We start from the raw sequence: 18,069 nt of genomic DNA on the forward strand, positions 1-18,069 counted from the left end.
GGTAGAGAGTGGTGTCAGTGTCACTGACAGTAAGTCTAAACATCCTTCAACTTATTAATTAGGTACTGCTTAGCTTTTTAGCCATTTCAGATTTAAAAATCACCTCAATTCCTATGTCTCTTTAAAGGAGATTGATATATAATTGTACTGTATTATCAAATATATAATCAAAATAGTTGTATTACCATTATAATACAATTATGAATATTTTCCTAAGAAATATTTCCTCTTAGGTAATCTGGCCTCAATTTTCAAGTCAGTATAAACTCATTTTTTTTTTATTTCCAAGAATTCTGATACAGTCAAATTCAGAATATCTGTATAGTCAAGGCAAATATTAAAAGTTTGTTTCACTGAATCTTGCTTTTGTTCAACAAAGATAAGTTATGATCTCATCATTCTTGAATAATCTTTGTGGAAGGAATATTCTGACTTCCTTCAAAGATGTTCTAAATACTTACTTTTATTTAATAACTAGCCTATACACATTTGCTTTATATCAGCTATGTAAAGAGTACTTTACCAGATTTTGGAGAAAAATAAATAAAGTGTGTTGGGGTAGATACAACTGGTTGCGAACACACCCTCTGCTCTTTCTGGGCCAACAGAGCCTGGAGGTTTTCCCTATGTACGTACTGTTGTTTGGATGGGTGTTCCTCAAAGCCTGTACACCACCCAAATCCCTGGTTGAAATCTCTGAGGAGAAGCAAAGCAGAAGTTTGGTCACTGGCGGTATCTTTTGAAAGGAGTGTTAGGACCTTGTCCTTTCCTCGGTTTTTTCTGATTTTGTTTTCTGAATGCCACAAGGTGAATAGGTTTCCTCCTCCACATGGTCCTTCTGTTAAACACTGTGCTACCACAGACTCCAGGCAGCAAGCACACAGCCCATGGGCTGAAAAACTCCAAGTTCTTTTTTTTAGGTTGACCACGTCAGTGTCAAAAAGAAAAGCTGCTCAGTACAGTCAGGAAGTTATATCTGGCTCAGCAACAAGTCAGGATTAGCTCGTTACTGTTAAGGAAGCCCATTCTCTGTTCTATACGTTTTCCATTATGAAATGACTATGACACCTGAGTGCACACTGGCACTTCTATATATGGTATTTGGGAAGATGGAGAGATGTTTCTGGTAAAGAGCAATGGCTGATTCTACAGAGGACACTGGTTCGATTCCTAGCACCCACATGGTGGTACACAAGTATCTGTAATCCCAAATGGGATCTGACACCTTTTCTAGCCTACCTTGTACACTGCATGCACATGGAGCACCTATTATACACACAGGCAAAATGTTCATACACATAAAAATAGTACAAGATAACTCCATTTGGAGCTACAGAGGGGATGGGAAAATCCAGCTATGACTTCGTGTGGTGGTTTCAACCTGCAATCTCAGCACCAGAAAAGGTATTTCCGAAGCCATCCTAAACTATGTTGTAAGATTATGGCTCAACAAAACCATGAGATAGAGAAGCAGGTTAGTGGCTGAACATTTGCCTTGCACGTGTAAGGCCTTGGTTGTCGCTCCCAGTATGGATAACAAACAAACAAGCAAACAAACTGACAAGCGAATGGAACAGCTCCAGATGCCACACAGCTACAATAAGAGTCCAAGACATGCTTATCCACTGAGTCTGTTTTCCTGGGAGAACCCACATAACTACTTCTTTTTAATGGAGAAGAAAATATTCTTATTGCTTAACCAACTTTTTGGGGATTTAATTCTACATAATTGTACTGTTTTCCTTACTGCTGTGCCAAAATACTGGGCAAAAACACCCAAGGAAAGAAGAGTCTATTTTGGCTCATACACTGAGGGTGCAGAACATCACGGCAAGGAGGTCATGGCAGCCGGAATGTGAGGCAGCTGGTCACATTGTGTTCTCAGCAGGAAGCAGAGAGTGGTGAATGCTCATATTTCACTCTTTGTCACCATGATATGATACCACTCATAGTCAGAAGGTGTCATTCCCGCCTCCGTTAACCTAATCTAGAAAGTTCTTCTGAGACACAGCCAGAGGTTTGTCTGCTAGGTGATTCTAGACCCTGGAAGGTTGATATATATATACTGCTTTCTGCTTACCAAGATTTTGAAATAGCAGTGTTTTCAGGGATTGTTAGCATACATTTGTTCTTTTGTAGCCATCAGTTCCACAGGCACAGATTCAGTGAAATAAGATTTGAAAATATTTGCATCCATATTGAATAGGCATGGAATTTTTTATTGTCGTTGTTGTCTAAATAATACATGCAATATCTTTTTACTGAGATTTCACATTACATTCAGTATTGTAATTACCTTAGAGATGACTGGGAGAATGGGAAGCTGTGTGTGAGATACATGTGGATGCTGTGCCATTTCATATGCGAGTTGAACACCAACAAATCTAGCATTTGTTGCGATACTTGGAACCAGTCCTCCGTGGGCAGCCAGGGATGGCTGCAGAAAATCCCAAGTATTGCTTGCACAGAATGCATCATTATGAAGACTTATGGTTATGTGCATTGAGGTTTTTCTAAAATTTATTAATTTCAGCATGAGCAATCCACTTCTAAGAATTGATCCCAAATAAATAATCTTTAATGTAGAAAATTCATTATGTATAAAGCTGTTTGTGGCAGATTTGCTTATGAATAATGAACAGTTTGAAGGCAGTTAATTATTTAACACTGGGGAAAGTGTGGATATATTTTGGGACATGCATACAATAGATGCAAATCAGAAAAATTATGCAACATAAAACTATGACTGTATAATTTTACATTTACATGAAATGTTATTTTGACATTAACAGAAAGAATCAAGATAAAAATTGTAATGCTGCATATTATTCTAGATTTACTATGTAATAAGCCTATAAAATGCAATCAAATAAATGAGAATTTAACAATGGCTTCCTTTGAATATAAATATTATTTTCTTCTATTACTTTTTTATATTTTATAGTTTTTTTTTTACATTGAATTAGTATTGCCTTTGTAATCAGGGGAGAAATTGGCAATTCCAGGGAAAGCTTACTAAACACTTTCCTGGTCAGATTCCTCCCTTTCGAGCTCTTTAGAGGAGACTCAACTGCTTTTATCTTTATTTAAAATAAGTCAAGTTTCAGCACAGAAAGATTTTTCTCTTTTAGTCTAAATTTCAAATGTACAATGGAAGACTAAGAAACTCTGCAATTATTTTTTGTTCTTCCTCCAATTGCCTCTGGGATAATGCATTTGTAACAGGCAATTTTCTGTCCTCAGAAAAACTAGATACAACACATTAGAAATGGATTTCTGTGCAGTATCTCAGAGCAGTCCTGCTGTTCAGATAACAGTTGCATTGGCACAAAACTTTCTTACATGTGCCTTCCTATTGGAGTTTTCTTATTTTTTGTAAAGCGTGCATTTCTGCTGAAGACTAGGCATAGACAGAATGAGTCACTCTCCGTGGGGTAGTGGGTGAGGGATTGGAGAAGGAATAACATGAAAAAGTCAGTATCTTGAGTGTGGGCACACATCCACCTCATGCATTCTGGAGGTCGCTTGCTTGCTGTCCTGGTTATTTTTTCAGATGCAATGACAGAACATTATGAATAGAGCAACTTAGAAAGCATTTCATGTGGGGCTTATGGTTCCAGAAGGCTAGAGTCCATGACCATCATGGTGGGTAGAACGACAGCAGGCAGGCAGTCATGAGGCTGAAGCAATAGCTAAGCACTTACATCTTAGTCCACAAGCAAGAAGCAGAGAGAGCTAACTATGGAATGGCGGGAGCCTTTTGAAATCTCAAAGATTTCCCCCAGTGACACACCTCCCACAACAAGGCCACACCTCCTAATCCTTCCCAAATAGTCTCACTAACTGGAGACTAAGTATTCAAATATTAGAGCCTACAGGGGCTGGTCTCATTCGAACCACTGGACTTCACTCACTGGTCTCCATAGCCTGTGGCCATATCGTAATGCAAAATACACGTAGGCCAGCTTCAGAAGTCTCCATAATCTTTCACAGACTCAGCAGTTTCGGAGTCCAAAGTCTCTTCTGAGACAAAAGGAATCACTTAATTGTAACACTGTGAGAAATCAAAAGGCAAATTAAATACTTATATACTGGCACAGAGTATATATTAGCATTTTCAAAGGGAGGAATGGGGGCAGGGTGAGGAAATAATGGATCAAAGCAAGACCAGAACCCAGCAGGGCACACTCCAAATGCTGTATTTCTCTTCTGATATGAAAGTGCTCAGATGGCTCCATCCTTCTAATTTTGCTGTCTGCAACTCCCTTCTCTCCCTTGGGCTGGTTCCTCTCCTTCTATGCAGCTCTCCCTGGCAGTCATCCCATCCCTCTGGCACCTCCAACATTCTGGGGTCTCCAGTGCCATCCCAGGTTTCACTTTAACAGCCTCACACAATGGCTTCTCAGTTCCTGCCTTGGCTTCTCTGGGTAACAAACTGTAATCTGGGCATGTAAGTCAAATAACCTCTTTCTTTCCCCAGCTTGCTTTTGGTCGTGGCTTTATCCCAGCAATACAAAGCAAATGAGGACACTGTCTCATGGCAGTGCTACGCACAGGGATAGCAGTAATGCATGATATTCACTATGGTGTGGCTATGGTTGCTCAGGGGCTCACACGTTGATATTTAACCCCCAACTGGGGCATAGTAACTGAGTGGGAATTCAGTGTGGGTGTTTATAAGTGAAGCTTTTGGGTGCTGATCAGAATTATATAAGGCCATCAGAGTATATCCACGTCTGAATACTGGAACCTCTATAAGAAGAAAACAAGAGGATCTACCAGAGGAGATTCATCCACATGTCCTTCTTGTCTCTTACCATTTGATACCTGTCATCACCTTGGGAAGACAAAAAAAAAAATGTGATTACATTTGTTTCCCTGACTTTGGAACAGACCTGACAACTTCCTCTTTTTTTGTTAAGTTCAGCAGCCACAAATGTTCCATTGTAATAGCAGGAAGTAGACTAATACATACTTGTGAAATGTTTTCCATGCATAAGTCTTGCATAAGTGCTTTTTATTTAATCTCCACAATATTATTATCTTTACTTGTAAGACACATCCTCTGAGACCCATAAACAAAATGGTTTGCCCATAACCACTTGCCTGGCAAATGATCATGGGATCCAAACCCGGTCTCACTTCAGAGTTCACATTCAACTACCTCATGTTCTTGACAACAGGACAAAGGCACTTAAAGAGTTGTTTAGAATTGCTTTGTCATCTCTAATGTACCTTTCCCTTGAAACAATTGGGTCTCAATTTTTTTTAATATTGTCACCCTTTAATACAGTTCCTCATGTTATGGTCACCCTAACCATAGAATTATTTTTATTGCTTTTTAACAACTATAATTTTGCCACTTTTATAATTATAATGTAAATATTTCCTATGCAGATGTTCTTAGGTAGCACCTGGGAAAGGGTCCTTAGACCTCCCCAAAGGCTCGTGACTCCACGGGTTGACAACCACTGCTTTGATGTGGGCTGCAAAATAGCATGTTTGGGGCATTGTCGTCTGATCCTCTTGGCTGGCTGTCTATGAATCATTCCCAAAGCTCTTTAACTCTGTTCTCCCTTGCTGGTAACCACAACAGAACTGCCAACTCCTTCCTGATGACAGGGCCAGGACAGGTCAGGAATCTTCCTCCTCCACTCTTTCTTGTTGGCCCCTTCCCTCACTGTGGACGTCTGCATGTAGACTTGGTACGCCGAGCTGGGATAGGTGTCTTGTACCTATGCAGAAAAGGCTACGAGACTCTTAAGGTTTTAACCCATTACTTCATATAAAGTTGCCAAATTGGGGTCAACATTTTTCTTGCTGGGGAAAACATTGAATTGTCCCATCCTTTTGCCATGAGAGTCACATTTCCGTTGTTGGAGCCAATTGCAGCCCACTTAAAATAAAGCTAAACAATGTTACTGAAAACACCCAAATATGCAATACTAAATCAGATGTGTAACCAACATATAGCAGCAGGTAAGATCCTGGTCCCTTGGTCATTCTGTGTTATTCCAGTCTGTGAAGGATTCTGCCACCTCAACCAGCAGCAATGCCAATATATTTCTGCTTTCAGAAAGTCATTATATTTGGTGCAGAGTGAAGCTTCCATGACAGGGACCGGTCAGTGTGCCAGAAAGCAGATGTCAACATTCTCTATGGCTCTACAAAAAGGTGTACATTTGGGATGTTTGTGCTAAGCCTTAGCCTCTTGCAGCTTTAAAGTCATCTGTGCCTACTACCACCTGCTAAAATTTTATGCCAAAGAACCTGGTAATTGCCATATAGTAAAACTGACTCAGGACAGGCACGGAACACATCAGAAAGATGTCTTCATCCATTTGCTGCTGCCATAACAGGTTAGCCGAGACTGGGTAACATAGAGAACAGACTCTTATTCTCCTGCAGTTCTGTGGGACGGGGTATCTAAGATCAATGTGCTGTCCTCTACTGCAGACTCTGCTCTGTCATCTCATGGGGGAGAGGCAGAGAGATAGCAGAGGGACAAGGAGAGAGAAGCAGGGGTGGAGCTGCTGTTTTCACGAAGAATCACTCCTACAATAGGAGCACTAGTCAATTCATAAAGGTGGAGCCCCAGGATTCGATAACCTTGTGAAATTCCCATTCTTAGTTACAATTTGATACTGCTACCATAGTAAATGAATTTTTTTTTACGTAAATTAGCCCATTTATTTAGTTGGCTGTGCACTATTGAGTAGGCTTGGGTATCAAATGGTAGCACTTTTACTGGTCCTTCAGTTCCTTCAGTCTTCTGATGGCAGACTTCACTGTGACTGCAGAAGTCGTGTTGTAGGTCCAGGCCCCGCCAGCCACTATTTTCATGCAGGAACCACAGTGCCAGATGCTGACCACTCATCTCTTCATCTTGGTCTTGCCACAGAAGGAGCACGTGTACTTGGCGTGCTGGCTGATTTCAATTTTCTTCACCATTTTCCAGAGGGAGGCACCATAGCGGGTCCCCCGTATGTCCCGACGATCCCAACCTTCTTGGTGCGTTTAGCCATATGGCTGGAAGCTAAGCCAAGCACAGAGAGAAAGAGGTAAATGAATTTTTATGTGAGATTTGGAAGGGGAAACGTTCAACATCCAGAGTGTATATACAGTATTGTGTATGTGTATTTTTATATGTACACATATGATGAACAGACACAGTGAGGAACTTGTGAATTTCTACCAACTTCTTTCATGCCTCTACCCCTTTTCTGAGGCTCTCCTTGTTGTCACTAATTTTGGAGCAATAGAATTTTTTCAGCATCATATCAGACCCAGTGACATTATCTTACTGTATAACTCAGGTTTCTGGTTACACCAGTATTATCTACATATCGCAAAGTATAAGACAACAGTGGGGGAACATTTTATATTCAGAGGCGTATGCTTTAAAATAATAAGAGACATCCAATAGGGCAACATTGTGGAAAAAGTCTCATTATCTTCAGTGGAGAGAAATGTCATATTTATTCTTCTAAACCAGTTTGATTGTTTTCCTCCTCCAACAGGGCTTGTAGGGAAAACTATCTTTAATCCTCTTAAGAGATCCTCCTTGTTATAAGAACCCAGGGAATCAGAAGACTGCCTGTGGTCTGAATTCTTCCTGGGTTCCATCAGCAGGTCGGGTCAGGCCCTCATTCCATGGAGGGTCAGGAGATCCATTACTGACAGTCCTATGGGCCCTTCTTACCTTACCTCTCTCAGACTGGTCTGTCAGGCTCTTGTTGCACCAGAGTAATTCTGCATGCCCAACTCTGGAAGGTTCTGCCACGTATACCCTGGGGCATGGGTAAAAATACTGAAAATGAGTCCAGGGTCTTTATCCGTGTTGTGATTCCCTGATTTATGTGGCCATTTCCCTTATTAACTTGCAAAAATGATTTAGGTTAAGTCAAGGGGATTCCTGGGGATCCAGTTAATAAGATGATTAAATCTCATATATTTATCAATTCATAGTTCAATAAATAGTTCCTGGAACCACTAGAAAATGATACTGTTCATTTGCTGTTTACCTCTGACTACACCGGGACAACAAATGGACATTTTTTAAAAATATTTATTTATTTATTATGTATACAATATTCTTCCTGTGTGTATGACTGAAGTCCAGAAGAGGGCACCAGACCTCATTACAGATGGTTGTGAGCCACCATGTGGTTGCTGGGAATTGAACTCAGGACCTTTGGAAGAGCAGGCAATGCTCTTAACCGCTGAGCCATCTCTCCAGCCCCCAAATGGACATTTTAAAAGACGTATACAATATTCTTCCTGTGTGTATGCCTGAAGACCAGAAGAGGGCACCAGACCTCATTACAGATGGTTGTGAGCCACCATGTGGTTGCTGGGAATTGAACTCAGGACCTTTGGAAGAGCAGGCAATGCTCTTAACCGCTGAGCCATCTCTCCAGCCCCCAAATGGACATTTTAAAAGAGTTCTCTTACTTCTCTGGTATGGGAGTCCCCTCTGTATGCTGTGATTACCATTAATGAATAAAGAAACTGCTTTGGACCTATAGCAGGGCAGAACTTAGGTAGGTAGGGAAAACTAAACTGAATGCTGGGAGAAATGAGGTGGAGTCAGAGAGAAGCCTTGTAGCCCCACCAGAGACAGATGGACAGAACTTTATCCGGTAAGCCACAACCACATAGCGATACACAAATTAATAGAGATGGGCTAAATTAAGATATAAGAGTTAGCCAATAAGAAGTTAGCGCTAATGGACCAAGCAGTGATGTGAATAATATAGTTTCTGTGTGGATATTTTGGGGCTGAGTAGCTGGGAACAAACTAGTAGCCCCCTCCTACAGTACTCCTAATCTTTACCCACAAAATGTGAGTAAACTATGACTTGATTGCACATTTAATGCACCCTTGTATCTCTGATTGAGTCTTTAAATTGTTGGCATTATTCCTAAATTTATAAGATTCATGTGCAAGCTTGCATTGGTGATGCATGCCTTTAATCCAAGCACTTGGGAGGCAGAGGCAGGTGGATCTCTGTGAGTTCGAGGCCAACCTGGTCTACAAGAGCTAGTTTCAGAACAGGCTCCAAAGCTACAGACAAACCCTGTCTCGAAAAAACAAAGAAATAAGAATTCTATGTAAATGAATTATTGAAAGCACGGTGCTTTATAAACTATTTCTTTATAAAAATTTCTTGATTACATTTGATAGCTATTTGCTTGGCTGTTATTTCTAGATGATTTGTTATCAAAACTCCTGGATCCAATTCTTATTATGCACTGAGTAATTTATCTCCAAAGGTCCTACTTCGAAGCCCTAACCTACTGTACCATGGGATATGACCTTACTTGAGGTGGGACCATTGTAGATAGTTGAGGACATATTGGAGTTGGTGGGTCTCTAATTAGGTACAAGTTGTTTTCTTACAAAGAGAAAACTGTCAGAGGTGAGAGTGTTCTATAAATCAAAGAATGCTGCATATGGCCAACAAACTCCAGTGGTCAGAGAACCAGTCCCTGTTGTCTCCCAGCCAGGAAAACCTTGAGGAAATATTTCTGTTGCCTACAGCACTTAAGATACAGTGTTTGAAAGCTTCGAAAAGGTAATACAACCACTACTACTTAATCAAAGGGGGACAGATTCATTTGGTTAAAATGCAGGTCTCTATTGTTTATCTTTGTTTCATCTGGGCATTTGATTACAGAACCATTTTCAAACTGCTGCAGGTTTTAGGAGATTTATGTCAAATATGGTATATATCCCCAGAAGAACTGGGGTCTAAGTATTGATAACTCTTAAGGTTAAGTGTTTAAAGAACTATTTTAAATTCTATGTAATGAAAAATGAAAAATTCTAGCATTGCTCCTTTTTTTTTTGGAAGTGTGTATGAAACCTAGGTCTTTAAAATTCCTAGTATTTTCTTCACGATTATTCTGGTAAAAGCAGAAAAGTTGGCTGCTAACATGTCTTTATCTTCCTTCCTGGAAATCTAGCCCTTCAATTCTTTCTTGCTTTCTCTATGAATGTTTCTGTAGACACTGAAGTTTAAGAGTGCAAATAATTTGTACTTGAGATGTATTTGTGGTATGTGTGGTCACAGGTCCCTGGAGCTTGAAGATCAAATGGAACATCATAAGCCACTCTTTGCAAAGTGCTCTGAGAACACTTTGTTTCCCAGGAGTTGGGGCTATTACGCATAGCTCTCGAATTCCTAAGATTTTAGTTGTTGAGGAGATAGGTAAAGTTCATCTTTCCAGTTATGCTTTGCAAAAATATGGAAAGCTATGCAAAACTGAAGACTTTGGTATTTCTGACAATGTTTTGTCTGCAATGGAAATGGAGCACACTTTTTTATTGATGAATATTTAAAAATCTCAGAGGCCATTACTAAAATTAAACACATATCTATTTGTGAGTTTTGAGTTCTGCATTCTTGTTAGAGTTCATGATAGTATTAATTATACATATGATAGCTTACTTTCAATTCACCTCGCCAGGGGAATGAAACTCTCAAATTGTTGCAAATAACAGATGTGCCTGCTTATATGTGCTGTTTATAATTTTTAAGTCTTTATTATCTCCATACATTTAACAGGAGAGAACATCTAATGTTGCATATAAATGACTTAACATTTTGAGATGCTGGAGATTTACATATATTTAAATCAGGAATTGAAAGTGTTGTCTTTGTTCATTGTTCATTGTCCTGCTATTCCTTAAGAATGACACACCCACTGAATATTTGCTTATCTTCAAGGTAGAACCTGTATTGTAAGATGCTCTGGGGAGAAGCAGGGTACAAAAATATGGTAGGTTGTTGTTCTCAGAGAATTTATTTGGGGTCTCAAATGGTAGTGTACAGAAAATCCCACTCTGTGATTTGAATTTGAGATGCCCCTCCACCTTGTGTCAAAGGCTTGGTTGACACCGTGATTGGATGGTGATGCCGCTAGTTTGATTAGCTTTCTTTTTAAAATTTTTTTAAAAAGTTTATATATTTATGTATTTTTTAGGTCTAAGTGTTCCATCTACATGTTTCCCTGCAGGCCACAAGAGGATATCAGATTCCACTATAGATGGCTGTGAGCCACCATGTGGTTGTTGGGAATTGGCTTGGGATCTCTAGAAGAGCAGTCAATGAATGCTCTTAACCCCTGAGCTATCTTTAATTCACTATATTTTTTATTGAAGTTATTCTTTCACCTGCAGAAATTCATTAAATAACACAACAAGAATTCTGCTGAAATATAAAATGGTTGGGCATAAAATGGACAAAGGAGAGGATGGATTGTAGCCTAAGGCAGAGTGGAAGGAGAACCATAGAAATCACTACAAAGCTGTTTTTAAGCCAAGACATTGACCTTTAATTGCCTGAAATTTTACTTCCTAAACAATTGAACTCCTGCAATTAAAAACTATTAATTCTTTGAGAATTTCAAATAAAGCATTTTGATCATAATACCTCAATTCATCTGCTTTCTCATCTGGAGCCACCTGACCTTCCTAACCACCCAATTTCTTGTCCTCTTTTTTATTATCGAATAATCTATCAATTCTAATTTGTGCTGCCCTCATACTTCTGGATGTGGGGCCACTGGAATATAGCCAGAAGCCACAGAGTTAATGAAGATTGACTCTGCCTCCTCTAGCGGCTATCAACCATCAATAGCTCTTCAACTTAGGGTGGAGATTGGGGAATGCCTCCCCACCCCAAACTGCAGTGTTGGTTGGCTTGAGCTTGAGTAGGCCTTGTGCAGAGCAGCACAGCTGCTCTGACATCATGAGTGAAGCAGCTCTGTCACTTCCAGAAGACACTGTTCTGCTCCTGTCTCTCCCTGACCTCTGGCTCTTCTCTATTTCTGTCACCTCTTCTGAAATGAGTGATCCCCGAGCCTTGTGGGAGAGGGGTGTGATATAGATGTCCTGGTTGTGTCTGAACACACTGCTGGTAACTATCCTCTGCACTGTGGTCAATTGTGAGTTGCTGCAGTAACCACTGTCGACTTCACAAAAAGACCTCTCTGATAATGTCTGAGAGCTGCACTAATCTATGAGCATAGAGCTGTGTATTTACAGGGGAGTTTGTCCGCATGTCAGTTGGTCAAAACTAGAGTAGTAGGTTCACCCCTCGGACCTGTGAGCTACTCAACCATGGGATTTTATGGGGATTTATACTATAAAGTATGTGTTTCCTACTGTGGAACAGGCTTTAAATCCAATCAGAAAGTGGTTAGTTCTCCCATAACATTTGTGCCACTAATGACCTCACGTTCATACCTTGCCACACCAGCTATTATTGCCGTTCTGAGGCTGGGTAAGACCTCTGCTGACTCCCCGCTGCTTCCCTAGCAGCCTGGACAGCGCCTTCCAGTGCTAAGAAAGGTAGCCAGCAGATAAGAAGTTTCCTAGGCAGTACTGATTTGATTTATTCATGTCCTATGATCATATGTCCTATATGGTAAATTAATATGAGCTCTTCAGCAATAGAGTCCTACCATCAAGTTCTGGTAGGTAGCCAGGATCAGTGTCAATAACATGCATTGTTTTTGGAGTCCATGGGATACTAACAACTCAAGGGGAGTTATTCTACACCCAGGGCTGGGCTTTTTATTTGGCAGACTATAGTTTCTGGGATTAACATTATCCTCTGTGTAGGAAAACTGTTTTACACATACACATATGTGCGTGCGCACGTACACACACACACGCGCGCACACACACACACGCACACACACACACACACACACACACACACACACACACACTCACAGTCCCATCACAATTAAGGGCCAGCTGTTTTTAGCTTGGACTACTAGTTTGTTACTCAATGTTTCTTTTTATTATATTTAACATTAAATCATCCAGTAAACACCCTTTGTTCTTAAACATTTGGTGAGGGAAACTTTTAAAGCAATTTGATATGGCAGTGTACTTTCTGGCTCAAGCAGACGATTGAAGGTAGATTTTTTTAAGTGAGGTTTTCAAACATTCCATCTCATGCTAAGAGATTATTTCTTTGTTCGTCTCTTGATATAAAAGATGCATTCTCCTCCAGTTTCATAATGAGTCTTTCTCTCAGGCACTAGGAATCTATCTGGATACATATAGATATCTGGATATATATATATATTCCAGATAGATTCCTATCATATCATATTCATATCCCAGTGAATCTTATTGGATCTGGCATGATGTACAACCCCTCCCCTCAGATTCTCTGTTTCATGCATGACCACTAGAACCCTTTATATAAGCTCTGACCTGATCAACTCTGGAGTAGAGGTAGGGTTCAAAATCCATTGACTTTTTCATCAATAGCTGGCCACTCTTCTTCTAGTTCTTGATTTTGTCAAGAATGAGTCAAATTTCAGTCTCCTGGAATCTTCAACCTTCTGTGTTCACTTATTTATCTCTCCAAGTGCTGTCATTGATCCTTGACCACTTTTCTATTATTGAACACTAATTAGCAGAATTATTCAAAAATTTATTTTAAAAATGTTAAAAATTTATCTTGAAAACTTCTTTTCTCACTGAAAGAAACAAACACACAACCAATCCACTTTTTCTGCTTGAATTATGTATCAGGATCACTAAGTGATTAATAAAGATAAAGTTCTCTATATAAAAATATTACAGGTTATAAAATGAAAAAGAGATAATGAAATATGGATATTATCACTTTATTAACCATTATTGATGTAGTTAAACCATGGTGGCTTTACTGACATAACTGAATATCAATATGAAGAAGAATGCAAATAGATCCATATCTATCACCATACAAATATTCAAGTTCAAATGAATCAAAGATTTCAACATAAAGCCAACCACACTGAACGTCATAGAAGAGAAGTGGGAAGTACACTTGAACACATTGGCACAGAAAACCACTTCCTAAATACAGCCCCAGTAGGAAAGACACTGAGAGAAACAATTAATAAATGGGACTTCCTGAAACTGAGAAGCTTCTCTAAAGCAAAGGACATGGTCAACAAGACAAAACAGCAGCCTAAAGAACGAGAAAAGATCTTTACCAACCACACATCAGATAGAGGACTGATCTCCAAAATATACAAAGAACTCAATAAACTTGACATCAAAAGAACATGTAATCCAATAAAAATGGGGTACAAACCTAAACAGAGAGCTCTTAAACAGGTGAATCTCAAATAGCTGACAGAAATTTAAGGAAATGCTCAACATCCTTAGCCATCAGAGAAACACAAATCAAAACAATTCTCAAATTTCATTTTACACCTGTCAGAATGGCCAAGATAAAAAACATTGATGAAATCTTATGGAGAGGATGTGGGGTAAAGGGAACACTCTTCCATTGCTGGTGGGAGTGAAAACTGGTACAGCTACTTTGGAAATCAGTATGATAGTTTCTCAGAATATTAGGAAACAATCTTCCTTAAGACCCAGCAATACCACTTCTGAGTATATACCCAAAAGCGTGTTCAGTCATACCCCAAGGACATGTGCTCAGCTATGTTCCTAGCAGCATTATTTGTCATAGCTAGAACCTGGAAACAACCTAGATGTTCCTCAACCAAAGAATGGATAAAGCAAATGTGGTAATTTATACAATGGAATACTACACAGTGGTAAAAAATAATGGCATCTTGAAACTTGCAGGCAAATGGATGATTAGAGAAAAAAACCATATTGAGTGAGGTAACCCAGATCTAGAAAGACAAATATAATATGTACTTACTCATAAGTGATTTTTACACACAAAACAAAGAAAAACAAGCCTATAGTCTACAACCCCAGAGAACCTAGACTACAAAGAGGACCCTAAGAGGGACATACATGGATCTACATAGGAAGTAGGAAAAGACAAGATCTCCTGAGTAATATGGGAGCATAGGGGTCATGGGAGAGGTTAGAGGAGAGAGTGGAAAAAGGGAGGGGAGTGGAGAAAAATGTATAGGTCAATTAAAACAATAAAAAAGATGTCCAATTTTACAAATTATCAAATAAAAAAAATGGTGGTTTTAGTTGTTACCATGATAAGAGGAGAAAGCTTTAAACATCCTGTATATCAGTACATCACTACTTTTAAAATGTTCTTTCTCATAATTTTATCTTGAGTCATCTCTGGTCCCTAGATTCAATTACTAGTTTACAGGAAATGTAGGGAACAGAGCATATTAAAGACACCAGGAAATGGTCATTAAAGTAAAGGTCTCTGGACAGCAAATGATCTGAGTACTTTGCAAACAAAACTGCAAGGGAGGATTTAAAGTATGGGAAACTTAAGGTCCGAGCAACACAAAATCAGTTACAGGCTGTAATTCGTGTTTGAAATAAAATTAAACATGCCAAATGACATGTAGATAATCTCTGTCATTTGAACACTGCTTAATGACCTCTAAGAATTATTGTTAATATTCTACATGTGATAATGGATATGTCTATGTTAAAAGAAAGTAAGATTAGCTTAAAAATATACAATGAAATATTTATGGGTAAAATGACAAATTGGTTTGGAAGTCTGAGGTGTGATTCAAAAGAGTGATGAAGAATTTGAAGTCAAACAGTTTTTTGCAGAGAGTGGTGTTGCAATTACTCTGTTGCAATAAAGAAACAGACAGAGAAGCATGCACTACCCAATGTAGACAGTTTTTTTTCCCCACCAGTCAGCTTCCAAATAATCACAGAGAGACTTATTAATTATAAATGCTCAGCTGATAGCTTAGGCTTGTTTCTAACTACCCCTTGCAACTTAAATTAACCTATATCTCTTATCTATATTCTACTATGTGATGGTATCCTTTTACAAAACACCATGTTCATCTCCTGCTTTCTCTTCATTTGGCTGAAGACCTCGCCTTTTTTTCCCTAGCATTCTTTAGTCTGACTCTGCTGCCTAACCTTTTTCTGTGTAGCTATTGGCAGGTTGGTTATTCATTAAACCATGAGAGTAACACATGTTCACAGTGGTGAAAAGAATTATTCTGCAGCAGCCCAATTTCAATAAATTATGAGGACCATAGAGAAGAAACCAACTTGACTTAGTGGGTTACTTAAAAACAAAATCGTGGACATGAAGTAGGGAGGGAGTGTTTTGGGGATACAGTGGAGTATTGGGAGGGTAATGGGGTAGATATGATCATATTTAACTTTAACATATATGAAGTTCTTAAAGAATATATTTAAAAAATAATTATACACAAATATCAAGAAGGTAAGATAAAGCCAAAGCTGGAAGGGTATGGGAGAACGGCCTAAACAGTTTGAAAAGAGATTACTATTTCATATTTAATACACTCAGCTGTCTGTTTCAAAACTCCATGATAAAATCCAGTCCTAATTTAGTGCCTAATCATGATGATTTGTCAAATATTTAAAACTCCCTTTTAGGGAAGATGAAATTTGAAATTGGTAAACTTATGGAAAATGAATAGTTCATTTAAATAACATTAGCTTTTTAATCATTATTGAAGCCTTTTTCCTCATGATTTTTAGAAGTTTATTTTATGTTTTTATATGTTTTTGTGGTGTTGGGGACTAGACTCAAACTTTTGTGTATGTTAAGCAAGCATTTTACCACTTGAGCTACACATCTCCAGGTCCACCTTCTTATTTGGATTACATAGATGAATTTCTAATCTCATAGCTTTGGGGAATCAGAATTAATGGAAAATATATGTGTTCTGTGACCTTCCTGGAAGACTCAAGGCTGTTAGTTTCCCTAGTGTCACTGATTACAAATTGAGATGGAAAATCTCTTTGAAGTTTCCCCCCAAATTTTAGAATGTTAGAACTAAAGACTTTATATATCATTCCTAGAACATTTTTGATCTAGTACAGGACCAGGCTGTGATCTATCTTGCAATAGTGTAGGTTTTGTGAAAAACTGCCCGAACAATGATTTATAAAAAGCAGAATAAATTCCATAGTACAGGATGATTATTTCCTAAGCCAGTTCTCTCATTTCCAGCTGTCTTCTGTTGCGACTCTTGGGAGACGTAGAAACAACTAATCTGCAGGCATGCTGTGCGGTCACACTTTTCCTGGTTTAAGAGATGACTTTGTAGATGTTGTCGATGTGGTAGAAAGCTGTCTCCTTCATCTTGTAAACTGTTCCACTCCATTGACCTAGAGTGAACTGGCTAGACACTAAACGTGAAGTGCCATATAGTTTGCATTCATTACAAACTTAAATTTATTTTCTTTCTCACCTCGGATTTTTAAATTTTATTAGCACATCTTAACAATCTGAAAGAAGGGGTTTTATTATGACATTCCCAAATATGTACACAATGGAGTTTGATCAAATCCACCCCTCTGTCTAGGTTTTAGATTTGATAGAAATCCATCAAATTTTACAAGTTACGTATGTTGCCAGGGAAATAAAGATACCCTTTTGGGCATCTATACTGGTTGGTTTTGTTTGTCAATTTAACACAAGGTAGAGTCATCAGAAAGGAAGGAGCCTCAGTTGAGGAAATTCCTTCTTGAGATCCAAATGTAAGCTATTTTCTCAATTAGTGATTAATGGGGGAGGGCCCAGTGCATGGTGGGTGGTGCTTTCCCTGTGTTGATGGTCCTGGGTGCTGTAAGAAAGCAGGCTGAGCACACCAAGGCATCAGGTCCTGCTTCCAAGGTCCTGACCTATTTGAGTTCCTGTCCTGACTTCCTTCAGTGGTGAACAACAAGGTGGAAGTGTAAGCTAAATAAACTCTTTCCTCCCCAGCTTCCTCATGGTGTTTCAGCACAGTAGCAGATACCCCAACGAAGACAGTTTCCTAGTCTCATTAACAGAACAAGTTAGAAATGGATTTAAAGTTCATGAACACTTTTATTAACATTTAAGGAAAGAATGTTGTGTAGGTTATGGGAAAGTCCCAGCAGCAAAGAGAAGAGCTGGAGAAAAAGCCATGACTTCTAGGTTAGGTATAGAATAGAAATAGACCATCAGGAAAGAAAAGGCACTCCCAAGAATGGATGTGGGTGTTGACTGAGGTTTCTGTCCTGCCCAGTTCCGGCAGTAGTTAAGTCCCAAAGAAATCACACAGAGGTCTACATTGATTATAAACTGATTGGCCCAGTATCTCAGGCTTCTTATTAACTAATTCTTTTTT

At 39.0% G+C, this 18,069-nt stretch overlaps 1 pseudogene; it reads right to left on the reverse strand.

The window, feature by feature from the left end:
• Positions 1 to 6,744: 6,744 nt before the first annotated feature.
• LOC106144106 lies at positions 6,745 to 7,025 on the reverse strand (annotated as a pseudogene).
• Between the last annotated feature and the right edge of the window lie 11,044 nt (positions 7,026 to 18,069).

Source organism: Microtus ochrogaster, linkage group LG1 (genome assembly GCF_000317375.1).
Source record: "Microtus ochrogaster isolate Prairie Vole_2 linkage group LG1, MicOch1.0, whole genome shotgun sequence".
NCBI lineage: Eukaryota > Metazoa > Chordata > Mammalia > Rodentia > Cricetidae > Microtus > Microtus ochrogaster.